At 41.6% G+C, this 18,967-nt stretch overlaps 1 protein-coding gene and 1 pseudogene across 1 annotated transcript in view; both read left to right on the top strand.

Annotated features, from left to right (window-relative positions):
* SUCLG2 (succinate-CoA ligase GDP-forming subunit beta) overlaps positions 1–18,967 on the top strand; it is a 289,145-nt gene that overhangs the window by 127,801 nt on the left and 142,377 nt on the right. The window lies entirely within an intron of this gene.
* On the top strand, positions 2,767–2,910 carry LOC121924497 (annotated as a pseudogene).

The following is an 18,967-nucleotide window of genomic DNA, read 5'->3' as shown; positions in this document are numbered from 1 at the left end:
ACTACTGGTGGCGCAGTGGTTAAATGCCTGTACTGCAGCCATTCACTCAAAACCACAAGGTTGCGAGTTCAAGACCAGCAAAAGGGCCCAAGCTCGACTCAGGCTTGCATCCTTCCGCGGTTGCTAAAATGAGTACCCAGACTGTTGTGGGCAAATTAGCTTACTTGCTAATTAGCTTACTTGCTGTTCACCGCTATAATCTTTGGAATAGCGGTATATAAATAAAACAATTTTTTAAACTGTTATTGCATATTGGTTGTGATGCATTTGCAGGTGAGTTTAAAAACTCCAAAGCCATAGTGGTGTATAGCAGCAATACTGAATAGACCCAGACACATGTAGTTGGGACAATTTTCATGCTGTGAATTTTCAACTGTTGTGATGCGGTAAATCTCACAAATGAGCAAACTGAATGTAGTTACATAAGGACCAGTATGACTATACAGAATACCTCACAGTTAAATTCAGGATGACAAACATGGCCATTCTGAGTATAACAATTGTCTTATTACTGGGTTTTATACAATGCCTACCTCATTGCTACTATCAGATCAATGTTAGTAGAAGCAATTAAGGGGGCTTTGTTTGCATACATCCTCCTTTGTTGCACCTTGAATTAGTGTCAGTGTAATGCAAACTCTCACCAAAAGACTATTTTAAGCTAATTCTTATTCTGTAACTCAGACCTCTTTCATATAGCATCCAGCACATAGCAATATCAATAGCAAATATATTTCTGTGCTGCTTATCAGTGAGCTAGCACTCCCTAAGCAATTTACAATGTGTAAGCCAATTGCCCCGAACAAGCTAGGTACTCATTTTACCAACCTACGAAAGGAAGGAAGGCTGAGTGCACCCTGCAGCCCTGCCTGGGATCGAATTCACAACCTTGTGGCTGCAGTACTGGCATTTAACCACTGCATCACCAGGGTTCCCTATGTCAGGGTTCCCTACCTTATATTTATATGGTAGGCAGAAACCGACATCACTTCAAGTAGGATTGGTGATAATAATCTAAATCATAGAGGATATCACATCAAGAATAAGAGAATAATAAGTGAAATTGGGACCAATAAATCACAAGGAACAGATGATATGCCAATTGAATTGCCACAGTCCACACAGACAGAATCAACTTTAGTGTTAACTAAAATATGCCAACAAATATGGAAAACAATGGTGGCCAACAGACTAGAAATGATCAATATACATCCCTATCCACAAAAATGGAGACACAGAAGACTGCAGGAACTATATGACCATAGCATTAATTTCCCATGCAAGCAAACTCATGTTCAAAATCCTGCTGCATAGAATCCAATGGAGAGAGAAATCTCAGCGGTGCAAGTGGGGCTCAGGAAAGGAAGAGGTACCAGGGACCACATAGCAAACATACAGTGGCTAGTGGAGCATCCTAAGGAATCCCAAAAGAGAATCAGCATGCGCTTTATAACAATAGCAAAACCTTTGACTACGTAGGTCATGAAAAGCTATGAAACGCTCTTAAAGACATGGGAGTGCCACTACATTTGATAATACTGATGAGAAATCTGTACTTAGGACAAGAGACTGTTGTTAAAAAGAACACGGAGAAACAGAATTGTTCTAGTTGGCAAAGGGGTATGGCAAGGCTGCATACTATCACCCCATTTGTTCAACTTGTACAGAAAATACCATCAAAGAGCTGGTTTAGACTCAGAGGCAGGAGTAAAGATAGGAGGAAGGGATGTCAGCAAAATATCATAGGAAGGTCAAAGAAGAAAGCACAAAGGCAGGCTTACTGCTGCACATAAAGAAATAAAAATAATGACCATGGAGGATCATCATAAATTCAACCTAAACAATGAGGAAATCAAAACAGTAAAAGAGTTCCTATACCTTGGATCAAACATTGATCAGAATGAGGACTGTAGTCAAGAGATCAGAAGATTAGGAATTGGGAGGGCAGCTATGAAATGACTAGACAAGATCCTAACATGTAAAGATATACAACTGAGCACAAAATTTAGAATCATAGAGCCATTCCCCATTGCCATGTACAGATGTGAGAGGTGGACAGTGAAGAAAGTGGATAAGAATAAAATCAATTCTGGACCTTGCCAACAACTATCATGTCAGAATGCATGGGGAAGCCATTGAAATCTATAAACACCTGGACAATTTCAACAGAAAAGAAAAAACCCTTAAAGTAATCAAAGGTTGGCTACCAGTCTTGAAAAACACCAAAATCAAGACCCAGCCCGTGCAAATGAAAACCACTGTTAATTTTGGGCAGTAATTTGGGATGAGTGGGTTATGTATATTTTAATTGCTTTTAAAAAGCAATATGGTAGTGGTGTGGTATAGTGATTTCAGTGTTGGACCATGTTCAAATCCCTGCTCAGCCATGAAAACCTTAGAGAGTGACCTTGGGCAAATCACACACTCTCAGCCTCAGAGGAAGGCAAAGCCAAACCTCCTCTGAACTAATCTTGCCAAGAAACCCCTGTTGGAAATTTGCCTTAGGGTTGCCATCAGTTGGAAATGACTTGAAAACACAACAGCTGTAGTACAGTGAGTAACATAATGACTTACTTTGAGTAAACAGCAATGAGCAATGGAATGAATGGCATTTCCCTCATTGTAACATGTGTCAGGAACAAATTACTTTTAAAAAGTACCATACTAAACTCTTGATTGAGGGAGATGCTCTAAATCTATAGTCATGATGGATGGTAGGGAGCTGGCACTTTCTTGTTGCAGAAAGGGAAACAAGAAAAGGTAACTATTCTTACCTGGCAGGGGAGACACCATTGATCTTGAAGGTGGTTTTCGCAGGGTGAGGCTCATCCATTGCACTCCGGGTATGCTGACCCCTGCAATAAAGAGCCCTGGTGGTGCAGTGGTTAAAAGCCATAAGGTTGCGAGTTCAATAATAATAACAACAACAACAATAAAATTTTATTTATGTTTTCCCGCCTCTCCCGGTTGGATCAAAGCGGGGTTACAGACTGAGTAAAATCACAGTATATGCACTAAATTTCTCTGAAATAACAGCCTGGAGGCTCAAGCTGGACTCAGGCTTACATCCTTCTGAGTGCCCAGCTTGTTGGGGGCAATTAGCTTACACATTAGGGAGTGCTTAAGTGCAATGATAAGCAGTATAGAAATGTACTTGCTATTGCTATTGATTAGGGATTATTTAAGATTGAGGCAGTTTTCAATAAAGAAGCAGTAAACCACTATTGTTTTATGTAGACCAATAACAGTTAATAACATCAGTTGACAGGATCAAGAGACTGGATAATTTATCATTATAGATTTTAATGAGGCTTGTAATTTTGTAATAAATATGCAATATTTTAAAGGGTCTAGTTTTATAAAATTGAAGATTTATCGGTCTTCACCTCCAGAACTGAAATTGAACCAAAAAAATATGTAAAAAGCAGGATATGGAATCCTCTTGTGTGAAAGGATGACTGCACATGAGGGGGATGAGATATAAATGGGATTGCCATAGTGAGGGAAGGCATTAATTTAAAAGTAAAACCCACAGATGTTTCTAGGTGGGTGCTTAACATAAGGATGACACTGCTGAATTTCTCATGTAGGTGGGAGTTGGTCTGCATTTTATAGAAAAACTTCAATTTCACACCTCAGTTTCACAACTCAATTTATTTACTTGTTATTTCTGGGAGTGCTATCTTTAAAACTAGAGTCTACTTTTGTATGTTGTTGCTCTTGTAAACAAGCCTGCTCTTGTTCCCATGGAAGAAAAGAGAAGCAACTTCCTTCTGAAATGCAACGTGTTATGAAATGTTTTAAGTACAAATGTAACATGGAGGCTCACCAATTGAAGAGAAGTTGTCACTTTGTTCTGATCCTGGTGTTAGTGCTGTTAAATCTCAGTGCTTAGAAACCTAGTTGGGAAGTGGTCTTATCTGCTTGCCTGCCTATGTGTCTGGCTACCTGTCTATCCAGCCATTTGTCCAGATAGTTCAGGTGCTTAATCCTGCTAAAATTAACCCACTGTTAAATGATCGGAGCCATTAGCTGTATAAATGTGGCAACCAAAGTGCCAGGAACATAAGGAACTAAGTCAAAAACCCATGATAAAATAGGAAGGGCAACATGGTAGGACCATCAAAAAGGATAGCAATTGTGCTACAACAGGATTAAAGCTACTGGTCACCTTGCTGTGATATTCTTTTAGCTTGTAGCTCCTAAAATTTACTTATTTATGAGTATTTATACCAAAGAAAATCAACTCATTTGAAATGTGGTGCTGGAGAAGAGTGTTGAGGATAATGTGGACAAACAAATGGGTCCTGGAATAGATCAAGCCTAAACTCTCCCTGCAAGCCAAGATGATTGAATTGAGGCTGTCAAATTTTGGCCACATCATGAGAAGGCAGAAATCATTGGAAAAGACAATAATGCTAGGTGAGGTAGAAGGCAGCAGAAAGAGAGGAAGACTGCACATCAGATCACACAGCCATGAATCTCCAAAGCATTAACATGGGGGAAAGTGTGATAAGAAATGTTGCTTCCATACTTAAAGTATTGTGATTGTAGCAGAACAGTAGGCTAGTGTGATAAAGTTATAAATATACAACACATAAAGAAAAGGGGATGGTGGGGTAGGAATTAAATCCAGCATTTCCTGGTTGCTCTTCTTTCCCTTATAAAACCATAGCAATGGTAGTCAGAATTGAGAGACGGTTTCTCGCCTGCTGCTGGGGCTCAAATATGATGGAGCTGATTGTGGCTGCTCTTCTCTCCCTCAAGGCATAGCAGTGTAGTCAAGGAGGGGGCTCTCAACAGCTTGTGGGGTCCAAGTGTGATGAAACTGTGCCTTGCTGTTCTTCTTTACCCTCAGAGGCCACAGCATTTGCAATGAAGGTTATGTTAAAAAGTTGGAATTAAGGTTATGCTGAAAGCCTAGCAATCCACAGAAGGTACAGATGTGTAGGAGGCCATGAAACCCTTCTTGCCTTTCATGAGGTCAGGCGTGCAAGGCAGGCCTCACAGATAGGCCTGGAGATGACCCGAGAGCAAATATACTGTATATACTCGTGTACAGGTCGACTGCATGTATAAGTTCAGGGTCAAAATCATGGATTTTGATATGACCCGTGGATAAGTTGAGGGTAAAACTTATGTGGCTATAAGGAAAGATGGAAATGGGAAAATACCATTTCCATCCCTCCTCCTCTTCTCTGGACCTTTCCTGACCACCTAAACTGATTCCCAGGTGCTTCAGGAGAGGTTTTTTCATTGGATTGAGAAGGGAAGCAAATTGGGTTAAATGTGAAGAGGAGACTTGCAAATCGGACTGGGAAGGGAAGCAAGTGATGTTAAATGGCGAGGTTTTTTCCATGGGAAAGGAAGGTTTGCAAATCAGACTAGGAAGGGAAGCAAACTGTGTTAAATGTGGAGTTTTTTCCATGGGAAGAGGAGGCTGGCAAATCAGGCTGGGAACCTCTTTCACACACACACACACAAAAACAGAGAGAGAGAGAGAGAGAGAGTGCCTTGAGACACCAAGAGTGGAGCATCAGGCTTGTTTTAGGACCTTTCTAAGCAATACTAGTTATTGACCTATATATAATTCGACCCAGGATTATAGGGTCCAGTTTGGGGCATAAATTTCTTGACCTGTAGTCTAGTATATACGGTACCTAAAACTATGGGTTGTGATAAATTATTTTTCTGAGCCTTGTTGTTCGTTCTCTAGCAACATCTAGGCATGTTGTTGTGGTAACACCTTAGGATATTTCAGAAGTGTGTGCAAAATACAACTGCTTCAAAATGGTAACCAGCATGGGCCACGGTGGCTAGGCCAGCATGAACATTTTATGAGGCTATTAAAAGATTTTCACAGTCTTTCAGTTTTTTTCTGGATTCAGTTAAAAACTAGCACTAAAGTTCAGGCTACCTGCTTCTTTCTTTCAGTTAGTTTCAAAGGTGTCACAAGATCCCTTTTGCATACTAATTCTATACATATCTGGCTTTTAAAATCTGTAAAATCTCTTTCCAGAGTCCAGTATGGTGCAATGGTGGTCACATCAGGTAACATTAGAGCCTCTAAAGCACTAAGCAGTCATGTTAGCTTCATAGAAAAATGACTTCTGCTTTTTGCTTTTTGTTGCTTTTTTGTTCAATTATTTTACCGTTGAAATTTAGCCTTGAGGGTTATATAAGAAGTGGGATGTAGACTGTAGAAGGTTTTTTGAGGAAGTTTCAAATACTTCTTCCTTACCTATAATTATAAGACAGTCGTTTAGAATAGGCCAACAATACGGTTATGTTTTATGATGTTTATAGGTAGAGTAATATTTCTGGCTTGGGCCCAGGGTACTTGGAGGACCGCCTCTCTCCATACAATCCGCTCCGCACACTCAGATCTGCCAGGAAGCAATTACTGAGAGTTCCAGATGCGAAATATGTTATAACAACGCAGAGGGCCTTTTCCACCTCGGCCCCTCAGCTCTGGAAATCGCTTCCCGGCGAGCTCCGCTCGGCCACCTCCCTTGACCAGTTTAAAAAGGGGTTAAAAACCTTTTTATTCCAACAGGCTTTCCCCTAATTGTCCTCGATGATGCTTTCCCTCCCCCCCACTGTTATTGTTTTGTTATCTCGAGCTAGCTGGACATTGTTATTTTAATCTGTGCTTGTTATTTTAACTGTAATTTCCTTGTTGGTGTTATTGTATTGTTGCATTTTATACTGTAAGCCGCCTTGATCTGCAGAAAGGCGGGATATAAATAAATATTTTATTATTATTATTATTTATGTTGTTATTCTTGATTTAGCTTGTAAACTCGTACCATCCTTGTTAATGGAATATTGTAACAGTCTCTAGATAAGTAAAATTAGCAATCTTATACCAGAAGAGGAATCTATGTTCTTATCCAGCCATATTATTTTGTGATCAAGTATCCAGCAGTTAAATATACACAGCAGTGGTCTGAAACCAAGCTGCTCATTTCTGTTGCAGGCATTTCAAGCAGACTAGAGCAATCATAGCTGCTAAAGTAAGCCCAATTTTTATTGATTCACAATAAGCTTTCATTATAGTATGGAATTCTTTTGCAGTTTCAAGGTGTAGCATTTGAATTTGTATTCACAACACTAAAACACAAGGAGACATATTGTACAATCTAATGCAGCATGTTTTGTCCCTTGAAGGAATTGCTATGTGTAGATGTAATTCATATGATCAGTAACCTGAGATTGAGTACAAGTCTTTTTAACCAAACACAATCCTCTGAACAAGCGCTTCTTTCAGGTAGTTGCTGCTGGACCCAGAAGTGGAGTGGATCCATAAACAAGCAGGAATAGAAGATTGACATCTTTCTACTTTCCTGTCATTTAGCTTTTGAGGCTCACCTTTTTGTGTACAGTTAAAGGCATATGGTTAAGTGGGAGGCTAGTTTCATCAGTTAATCAATCCAATTTCCTTTCATCCAACCAGTCTTTGCTTTCATGTGAAGTTTGTTTTCATCAACATAGCATGCTGGATAATGTTTAGCGAGGAAGCACACTGACAAACATGGTGAGATTAATTTACTAGGGGAAGAGTTTGCATAGTGATTAAAGTGCTGAAGCCATTAAAGTTCACCAAATACAGACAACTTGTGGAGACAGGTAAATACAAACATGATTTTTTTCAGAGAGGGGAAGTGCTGGCTGACTGTAAATGTTTGGTGCAGAACATGGCTCTTAGTGCTGAGTTGAAATTAAATAATAGGCATGTATTTTTTGTTGCAGCAGACATAATAAGCTTATGCCATATCTGCTGTGCCATCGCTGCAAGCCTGGCAAGCTGAGTGAACTCTGTGGTTCGTGGGTGCTATGTTGGCTACAGTGTTCAGTCATCTGATCACAAGGTTCAGTTCCTGCCCATCAGACCAAAAAAAAGCCCTTGTGTCTAAGCAACTTATCTCTAGTATAAAAGACACAGTTAAAGCACCTGTACCCATCCCCTCAGATCAGGGACCCTGTCTGGATTTAGTGGCCCTTTTGATCTTTCTTTGGATTTTTGGAACTCAGGGCCCAAGCAGACAGGTCAAAATAAAGCTGCTTTGGGTCACTTTGGAGGTACACTGTTTAAATGACACGCACATCTGAAGAAGCCAGAAGCTGCACTAAAGCTGCACTCCAGTCCTTAGGACTGGAGCGTGGCTTTGTTGCAGCTTCTGGCCTCTTAGGACACATGCATCATTTAAACAGCATACCTCCAAAGTGACCTGAAGCAGCTTTATTTTGGCCTGTCTGTTTGCGCCCTCACTGTTTGCCTATTTTGATCCATGCATGGTTTGTAGCTTACTTTGTCTAAACCTCTCATTATCCCCAGAACCTGACTGCCCAAATTTTGACTCTTGGTGAGATCTGACTTTCTTAGATTGTATGCCATGGGCAGGTTTATTTTATCTATTTTATTGTTTGTATGTACAACACTGTGTAAATCTACAGCGCTATAGAAATAAAGTATAATTGTACAGTTCTCTAGATAGTAGCAACTGGAAAATAACTCCTTTCTTCCCTAAGTATAACTCTAAGGACCTTATCACATGAGGCACTTACCACGCTGGAATCGTGGCCCAAACACTTCAGATGCATGGAGGTGGGATCGCCAGTATGCTTCTGAAGCATCATAGAAGCATGTCCCGCTATTCTCCCGTCGACAAACTGTTCACAGAACAGCCATTTCTGTAATGACAGGATCTTCCGTTATGCAAAAAATGGCTGCTCTGTGAACGTTTTCACAATGGAAGAACAGCAAAATGCCTCAAAGACATTTGAGAAGCACAGCCGGTGATCCCACCTCCATGCTTCTCAAGCGTTTGTGCCACAGTTCCAGTGCAGTAAATGCCTCATGTGATAAGGGCCTAAGATCAGATTGCTACTCAAAGCAGCCTATTATTATAACTCACATTTTCAACAATACTGTTGTAGATTTTTTTTTAAAGGAAGGCATAATGAATCAAGTGCAGAGAAGCTTTAGACAGACCTCAAGGCTGTACACATGAGCCAAAAGGCTTGTGTTCCTCCTGGTCTGGCACTATCCCTTTGAGATGATGCAGGCCAATGGCCTTGGGCTGGGGATAAGCACACTGGACACCATTCCGTCAGATCTGGTCTGACAATGACCCAACCGGTCCTTTGTGTGTTTTCTGAAAACCACCTTATTTGCGGCAGTTTCCCAGAAACTTTGTGATGACAGCCACTGCATGTGATGGCTGTGCTCCCCCAAACACCCACCTCTGTTTTACTTGCATGCCCTAGTCATGGCCTGTGATGTTTGAAGGCTGCACCTGGCCATGTGGGAGAAGCGAAATGCCCCCTTTCTGACCTTAGGAGTCACGGTAGGAGCCTAGAAGTAGAATCGTAGTGGCGGTGAGAGGTGAGGCGGCAGTTACAGCGGCTCCACAATGCAGCAGCGGGTGGGCATTTGAACACCTGCCTATTACCATGCCAAAAGAGGTAGGTTCTATCAGTGGAAACAGACTGGATCCACAGGCAGGTTACAACAGGGTTGCCCCATCATATCCTGCCTGTGTGCTCAGCATCCTTGTTACCTATGTAAAAGAAAGCAAAGCAGAAGAGGAGATTTCAGTTACACTGAGATACCTTTCATCATGCTGAATAACCATAGATTAAGCCCTTTGAAATGAGAACCTAGAGCCCAAACAGACCTGCTAAAATAAAGCTGCTTTGAGTCACTTTGCAGGTATGCTGTTTACACGCTGTATGCATCCTAAGAGGCTGGAAGCTGCACCAAAGCCATGCTCCAGTCCTAAGGACTGGGGTGCAGCTTTGGCACAGCTTCTGGTCTCTTAAGATGTGTGTGTCATTTAAACAGCATACCCCCAAAGTGTCCCGAAGCAGCTTTATTTTGGCCTGTCTGTTCAGGCCCTTAGATATGTAGACTTGAATCTCACTGTCTGTTTGCCCCCAAACTCAACTCTACAGATGGCAGGATATAGTCTGTCCTATAAACCACTGTGCAGGCATGGTCACTAAGATATGGTTATTGAGGAGGAGCCAGCCATCACCAGTCTGGCCCTGTGTACACACACAAACAAAATTATGTTGGTACTTTGGCATACTCCTCGTTGAATGCAATGGCAATGGGTAAATGGTTACCCAATCATGTCATTGTAATGAAAAATAGAAATTATCAGGAAACTTTCCTATGGTGATTAATGATGCATATTTAATTTTTTCCAGTTCAACACTTAACTACTAAATTAGTGGCAAAACCAATGCACTTTTAACAAGCATCTGACTTATCTTACTAATTTGTTTTTAGTTTGGAGTTGTGAAACAAACACTCTAATGAATTTCACACTAAGTCTTGTCGGCCAATAGACGGGACTGGCAATTGATGGAGAGGCCTTAATTGCAAAGTGAAGTGTTGTTGAGAATGCTACATTTCACTGCACCATAGCACACATTTACAATGTTGTAAATATTGACACAACACTTTATTAGTCATGCTAGTTTCTTTTTAAGTTAAAAGGGAAAGTGTATGTGTGAGTGTACATGTGTATGTGTGAGTTTCTCTATTTCTCCGTATCTCGTTCGTCGGCCTCGAATTCCGATGGCATCTCTTCTCTCAATGAATGTCTTCAGGCGGTAATGGGCTGGATGAGGAAAAACAGATTGAAACTGAATCCAGACAAGACAGAGGTGCTCATGGTAGCGGCCCCGAAACCAAGAATTGGGTTGCAACTTCCAGTCCTGGATGGGGTCACACTCTCCTCCAGCGACTGTGTTCGCAGTCTGGGGGTGCTCCTTGACGCGTCGCTCCTGATGACAAATCAGGTAAATGCGACGGTCAGGAGCGCCTGTTATCAGCTTCGGCTGATATGCCAGCTGCGCCCTTTTCTGGAAGTAAGGGATCTCGAGACGGTTGTGCATGCGCTGGTAACCTCACGCCTCGACTTCGGTAATGCACTCTACATGGGGCTACCCCTATGCTTGACTCGGAAATTACAGCTGGTTCAAAATATGGCAGCCAGGCTTGTCTCAGGAACATCTAGGAGGGACCACATTACTCCGGTTTTGAGGTCTCTCCACTGGCTGCCTATCAGCTTCTGGGCCCAGTACAAGGTGTTGGTTATCACCTTTAAAGCCCTAAATGGCTTGGGTCCAAGCTATCTTAGGGACCGCCTCCTCCCGTACAATCCTCCCCGCGCTCTCCAGTCCTCTGGGAGGAACTTACTACAGCCTCTAAAATCTAGGCTTGCGGCGATCTCCCAGAGGGCGTTCTCTGCTGTCGCCCCCAAACTCTGGAACGACCTGCCAAATGAGATCCGTCAGATAACATCATTAGACAGCTTTAAAAAAGCGGTCAAGACGGATCTCTTCCAGCAGGCCTTTCCAGATTAACCATCCCAGCCCAGGTTCCCTGATTCCCTCATTCCTCCCGTGGCCCCATCTTAGTGATGGTTGAGGATCAACAGAGGGACATCAGGGTTTTTAGTTTTTAATTGTTGTTTTTATGCATTGATATTGTGTTTTAATATGTTATACTGTTTAATACTGTCTTAAGGGGGGAGGGATAAAATGTTTTTAATTGTCATATATTATACAGTGGTACCCCGGGATACGAATGCGCCGGGTTACGAATTTTTCGGGATACGAAAAAATCCCATAGGGATTTATTGCTTCGGCTTACGAAGGTTTCTTCGGGTTACGAAAAAACCGCGGCGCTATTTTCCGCCACCGGAGGGCAGCAGAGAGCTATTTTTCCATTAGCGCCTATGGGAATTCGGCTTACGAAGGTATTTCGGGTTACGAAATTAACCGCGGAACGAATTAATTTCGTAACCCGGGGTACCACTGTATTTTACTGTTGTTAACCGCCCAGATTGGTTTGCCAGAGGGCGGTATACAAATAAATATTATTATTATTATTATTATTATTATTATTATTATTATTAGTTTATGTGAATGAGAACAAGTGTTTGTTATTTTTGTTAAGTGCCTTTCAAGTTGACTTTGACTTACCTAAATCCCATGAATGAGAGACCTTCAAGTCACCTCCTATAATGAGTCATGTCTTTTCATGAGGTGGCCAAAGTATGATAGTCTTAGTTGAGTCATCTGTGCTTCTAGGGAGAGTTCATGCCTGATTTGCTGTAGGACTTATTCATCTGTTTTATAGTTGTCCATAGTACAGTGGTACCCCGGGATACGAATTACCCAGCTTACGAATTTTTCGGGATACGAAAAAATCCCATAGGGATTTATTGTTTCGGCTTACGAAGGTTTTTTCGGGTTACGAAAAAACCTCGGCGCTATTTTCAATGGAGCCGCGGCTCCGCCGCGGCTTTTTTTCCATTAGCGCCTATGGCAATTCAGGTTACGAAGGTTTTTCGGGTTACGAAATTAGCCGCGGAACGAATTAATTTCGTAACCCGAGGTACCACTGTATCAGCAGAACTCTTTTCCTATACCACATCTCAAATAAGCTGATTTTCATTTTTTCATTCTATCAGCTTTCTTCCCTGTCTATTTTTCATAACTGTAGAAAGAAATGGGAAATACAATCCTAACTTGAGTATTCAGCGATATATCTTTACAGTTCAGGATCTGGTTTAATTCCTTCATAGCTGCCCTTCCAAGTCCTAGGGTGCATATACACTAGAAATAATGCAGTGTGACACCAGTTTTAAGTACTGTAGCTCCACCTTATGGAATCCTGGGATTTGTAGTTTTATATGGCCTTTAGCCTTCTCTGCTAAAGACTACTTTCACAAAAATAGAAATCCCAGGATTCTGTAGAAATGGGCCTGAGGCAGTTACAGTGATGTCAAATTGCATTATTTCTGCAGTGTAGATGCACTCCTAGTCTTCTTCTGATTTCTTGGATGCAGTCTCCACTCTGGTTAAAGATTAAGCCAAAGTATGACAAATCTCATATTCGATGTTCTCATCATCTCTTTTAAAGTCATGTAAATCGGAGTGCAACTTTAGAAAGGGTCTAGCAAGTATGCTGCACTTGCAGTTGTTCACATATTTTTTGAAGCCATTTGGTAGATGTTTACTGAAGTGACCTGTTTAATCTTTTTTTCTCAATGTGGGTTTATTTCATTTCCATACAAAGTCTATTAGTAATTTTGCTTTTCTTTGCACTTCTACGCTGTGAGGATGGTTGAACCATGTATGTATTTCAGATGCAATTAAATTACCTGTGTGAGCTCCTTTTTCCTAATTTAATCTGAAGAATTCAGATAGGAGACAACATTTGTAGTGAGGTGCTTTTGTAGAATCAGATCTTTAAGTAAAATGGAAACATTGACACTGGAGAAGTGAATCAACTTGGTAAATACTCAACCATTAGGCCTGGTTACTGTAAAATAAGATTTGGCTGGTTTACTTCATTTTCCAGAGCTTGGGCAAATAACTGCAGAATTAAATTACTTCATGTCACTTTCCCCTAGGGTGCCAAGAACCTGTTTGCAAAGTGTTCTGTTAAGTCGTCATATTGATTAGTACTTGAGGTCTAACCTTTACATAGTTATGCTTATTTTCTTGTGTGCTTATTTACGCCTTTCATATTTGTTGCCATGCAAGTTCTTTCACTGCCCTGATTGTCTTTTGGCAGGTTAACAACAACAACAAAATACTCATTTCATTCTGTACTTTCTCTGTTCTCCTTATTTGTTGTTGCCAAGTAAGAAGTAATCAGTATGCAAGCTATGAATACAACTGACTTGGCCTGAAGAGCCGGTGGCACAAAGGGTAATGATCGCAGTCATAATTGACAGCACTTATCATGGTGCATACAAGGTTTTCATTGTCGGGATGGTTAGCGACTCAAAGTAATCTAATTAAATGCTCATAGCGGCCATTAACAATGCCAAAATAGATGTTTTATCACAGCGGACAGAGCGATTTCTGGCTTTCTTTATTGTCGCTTGGAAAGTGATTTATTTCTAAATTCATCTTAATAATTTGTAAGCCTAGACAATATATATATATATATATATATATATATATATATATATATATATAATTTGATCGCATTTAAATTTTCATGTTATCTGCCTTTTGGGTGGCATGAATTATAGAAAAGCTGGGCTAAGGAAAGGGGGTGTCTTGGAATGACAGTTCTTCAAGGGGAAGGATTTAAGGTTCAGAGTGATATATATCAAAAGTAAGTGCCTGCAAAACAGCTATTTTCTAGTGCACAAGCTATGTGAAAGGAAATAATAGAATTTCTTCTTCCTGCTTAAACTCTATTATTTTATAAGGGAGAAGGCATCGTCATGCCATCTCTCTTTCTGCATACCAGGCGTGAGATGGGGGCTCCTAGTTCATATCTTCTCACTTCCATTTTGATAACAGAAACTTCTACAAGGGATGAGAGGGAGATTGAATTGGAAGTGCTGAGTGACCAAAGTGGTGAATGGTTTCCCTTTGCTATTGCCTAACTATATATATTGGGTCCAGGCTATTTGAAGGACCACATCTTCCTGTACGAGCCCCCCAGAATATTGAGGTCATCGGGAGAGGCCATTCTCTCTGTCCCACTACCCTCTCAGGCGCGTTTGGTGGGAACAAGAGAAAGTAGCTGTTCCCAAGGTCTGAAACTCCCTCCCTAGGGAGGCCAGGATGGCTCCATCCCTGCTGTCTTTCTGATAGCAGGTAAAGACGTTTTTATGCTGCTGGGCTTTTACATGACATGGATTGTTTTTGTTTTAAAGAGTTTTAAACTTTAGATTTTAATGATGTAAAGTTTTTAATTGTTTGACTTGTTTAATTGTTTTTTAAACTTGTATTTTGCATGTTTTATAGTTTTTTAACTTGGACTCTTTTAGATGTGTAAGTCGCCTTAAGTCTCTGTACTGGGAGGATGGCAGGATATAAATAAACAGCATCATCACAATAATACCCTCTGCAGCTGCTGTTAAGTTTTTTAAAATGTATGAACAATCCATGTTTAAACCATACCTAGCTGCACCCGCATTTAATTGCTTTTTTTTTCAGTGCAGTCAAAATAAGTTAATAATCAGAAGAAGGATGTGTGAATTTTCCTCAGAAGATTCAAGGATGAGCACATAGAGCTAGTGCATTATAATGGTTAAGAGTTCTAGAGTGGGACGGGTGATCCTTGGCCCTTTCACACTAAACAATTATAGTGCTATATTCCACTTTAACTGGCATTGCAACACCCTATGCAATCCTGGGATTCCAGAGGATTTTATGAAGCTCTTAAAACAGTGTTTGGACCTACATATCAGATCCAAAGCTCCCTATACAGTACAGATGGCCAAACACTAATCACAGATAAAGCTTCCATTCTGAACCGATGGGCTGAACATTTCCAAAGCCTCTTTAGTGCCAACCGAGTAGTCCTAGACTCAGCTATTCAACATATGACACAACAACCGATGAAGAAGGAATTGGACATAGCTCCCACTTTGGAAGAAAACGTTAAGGCCATACAGCAGATGAAAAATGGCAAGGCTGCCGGGATTGATGGAATTCCACCTGAAGCTTGGAAACATGAAGGTCATGTACTCCATGCTAAACTCCACAAGCTCCTTGTGAGTTGCTGGGGAAAAGGCGAACTGCCATCAGATCTCCGAAATGCAGTCATCATCACCCTGTACAAGAAAAAAGTAGCAAAATCGGATTGCTCAAACTATCGAGGTATAACACTGCTCTCCATCGCTGGAAAAATCCTTGCAAGGATACTGTTGAACAGATTAGTCCCTGCTATTGCAGAAGAACTCCCTGAAAGCCAGTGCGGCTTTAGAGCTAATAGGAGCACTCTCTCTCTCTGGCCTTGCTTCGCGAACGAAGATTCAGGAAGGACTCATCCCACACTTTGTACAAGCGCATTGGTGACTAAAAAGGCCAATTCGGGATAAACAGGTCCGGTTGCAGAAAGCACCGCAGAAAGTCTCCTTGGGTGATGTTTCCAGGTTGCGGTTCTTTCTGTGTTGTCGTTTCTCTTCGAGGCTACACAGACATGGTATTTGCCCTTAGACAACTGCAAGAGAAATATAGAGAGCAGAACAAAGGACTCTATGTAACATTTGTCGACCTCACCAAAGCCTTCGGCACTGTGAGTAGAAAAGGTCTGTGGCAGATCCTGGAATGACTAGGATGCCCCCCCCCAAACTCCTCAAAATGATTACCCTGCTACATGAAGGCCAGCAAGGCCAAGTCAGATATGGCGATGCTCTCTCGGAGCCCTTTCTAATAACTAATGGTGTGAAACAAGGCTGTGTTCTCGCTCCAACTCTATTTACAATCTTCTTCAGCATGATGCTCCAAAGGGCTACGGCAGATCTCAAAGAAGATCTCATTTATATACGCTACTGTACTGATGGTAGCCTGTTTAACTTAAGCCGCCTGAGGGCCCGCACTAAGACTCTAAACTATCTAGTCTGTGAGCTGCTTTTTGCTGATGATGCTGCCCTTGTTGCCCATACGGAAGCAGCTCTGCAGCACCTAACATCCTGCTTTGCAACAGCTGCAGAGCTCTTTGGACTGGAAGTCAGTCTGAAGAAAACGGAAGTTTTTTACCAGCCGGCACCTCAGGAAGAACACTACCATCCCCACATCACTGTAGGCACATCTGTGCTTATGTCCATCCAGCAGTTCACCTACCTGAGAAGCATCATCTCCTCAGATGCCAAGATTGATAAAGAGATCGATCACAGACTGGCAAAGGCATATAGTCCATTCGGAAGGCTTCACAAAAGAGTCTGGAGTAACAAACACTTGAGGCAAAGCACAAAAATCAGTGTGTATAGAGCCATTGTACTGTCTATTCTCCTCTATGGGTCTGAAACATGGGTCACCTATCGCCAACACCTACGACTCCTTGAACGCTTTCATCAGCGCTGTTTACGCACAATTCTAAATATACACTGGACTATGTGACGAATGTTGCTGTCCTTGAGCAAGCAGGGATCACCAGCATTGAGGCCATGCTATTGAGGACTCAGCTGCGCTGGGCAGGACATGTTTCTAGGATGAAGGACCATCGCCTCCCAAAAATAGTATTCTACGGTGAACTCACCATGGGTCAGCGTAAGAGGTGCACCCCAAAGAAGAGATACAAGGACTCCCTGAAACAACATCTCAGGCTTGGCCAGATTGATCACCAACAATGGTCTGCCCTGGCCTCGCATTGGGAGGCATGGAGACACACTATCCATGATGCTGCAGCCTTTTTTGAAAGCTCACGGCGAATGAGTCTCGAAGAGAAACGACAACGCAGAAAGAACCACAACCCGGAAACATCACCCAAGGAGACTTTCCGCTGTGCATTCTGCAACGGGGATGCGTCCTTCCTGAATCTTCATTCACGAAGCAAAGCCAGAGAGAGAGAGCTATATTCCACTTTAACTGGCATTGCAACACCCTATGCAATCCTGGGATTTGTAGTGTGGTGAAGCAATAGAGCTCTCTAGCTGAGACTGTTGTGGATGTTGCCATTGTTATTTAAAATGTGATCATGTCAATGTGAAAGGGTCCCTACAGAGCAGTGAAATGCACTAGGTGTCTAAGAGCCACCTGCTGTTTCTCAGTCTGACTTGTATTATGTAGAGTTTTTCTGGCGGTAAAATGGAGCCAAAGACATGTATTCCATCTTGAGTTTGTTGGAAGAAAGGGAAAAGAATATAGCAAACAACAGACAATTTCATTATTCAGAAGGTGGATTAAGCAACTGGAAGATCAGCTATTTTAGATCTGTTCCTAATCAACAGTGTTGATTTGTTTAATGAATGGAAGTGCAGGATCCTTAGCTGGGAGTGACTATGATCTCCTAGTTTGTTATACAGTGGAAGGGGAAAGCCATGCATAGTTAGACATGCAGTCTAGACTTTAAGAAAGCTGATTTCTTAAATACTGGCTGCAATTCCATGGTCAGGAATACTAATAGAGAAGTAAGTTCATGAGTGATGTTAGTTTCTTAAAAGTGAGAATACTGAAGGCACAATTTCAGACAGTTCCAACGAGGAGGAAAAATGGTCAGTGTCTAAAGAAACTAAGATGCATGTCTAAAGAACTTTCAACTGAGCGGAGGTTCAGAAGGGACATGAAAAAAACGCAAAATCACCAAAGATATCAAACAAATAACCATCTCTTGTAGGGTGAAAGTCAGAAAAGCTAAAGGACAAAATGATCTCAGACTTGCTATAGAGGTTAAAACAATGAAAATATCTGATTTATGTCTGTTTATCCTCTGGCACATGGGTGCAATGAGACCCCCTTTGTCTCTTGGTACAAGAGGAAATGCAGAGGACAGGAAGGAAGGAAGGAAGGAAGGAAGGAAGGAAGCAGCAGTTACTATACCCATTTAGCCTTGATTGTATAATTACCTGGGTCATCCACATGCCCTCGTGTCTTCATTTTTTTCTCTCCTGGGAACCTTACCTAGTATTCCTAAAGGTCATTGTGATCTCTCAAGAACATGTAGCCTCCAGATGTGAAATGTGAAAATAAGGGGACCCCAGAGAGAGTGTGCATGCAGGGTGTGCTAACAATAGGTTTGCCTTGAGCTCACCATAAGTCAGAAATGACTTGAAGGTACACAACAACAACCATCAGAGGAAGGTCTGTCACAAAAGTGTGCAAGGGAGCCTACATACCCAAAGGATGCTCACCAATGGCTCCTGTCAGCCAAACGTCTTCTCTCAATGTGGGATTCATGCCTTTGGAATTATGTAGAAAGTGGGCTTGATTTCTGAGTTGGTTTATTGTTGCTGATTTGAGTGTTTGGCCACAGCCTTCATTGATCACAGTGATTGTGCTGGCTGTATTCTGAGAGTTGGAGAACCCCACTAAAAAAAGGAGAGAGAGAGAGAGAACGAACTGCTCCAAGCTTCCAGAAGTGCTTATAGTTTCACAACTATATTGTACCTAAGTGGTTTGGGTCTTGATGGTTAAAAAAGTCAGGAGAATGCTTGTAATGTTCCTTATGGCTTTTTTTTTAAAAATGCAGAAAAAT

Source organism: Sceloporus undulatus, chromosome 2 (genome assembly GCF_019175285.1).
Source record: "Sceloporus undulatus isolate JIND9_A2432 ecotype Alabama chromosome 2, SceUnd_v1.1, whole genome shotgun sequence".
Lineage (NCBI taxonomy): Eukaryota > Metazoa > Chordata > Lepidosauria > Squamata > Phrynosomatidae > Sceloporus > Sceloporus undulatus.
The sequence above is the reverse complement of the archived record's forward strand: the minus strand, read 5'-3'. Positions and strand labels throughout refer to the sequence as shown.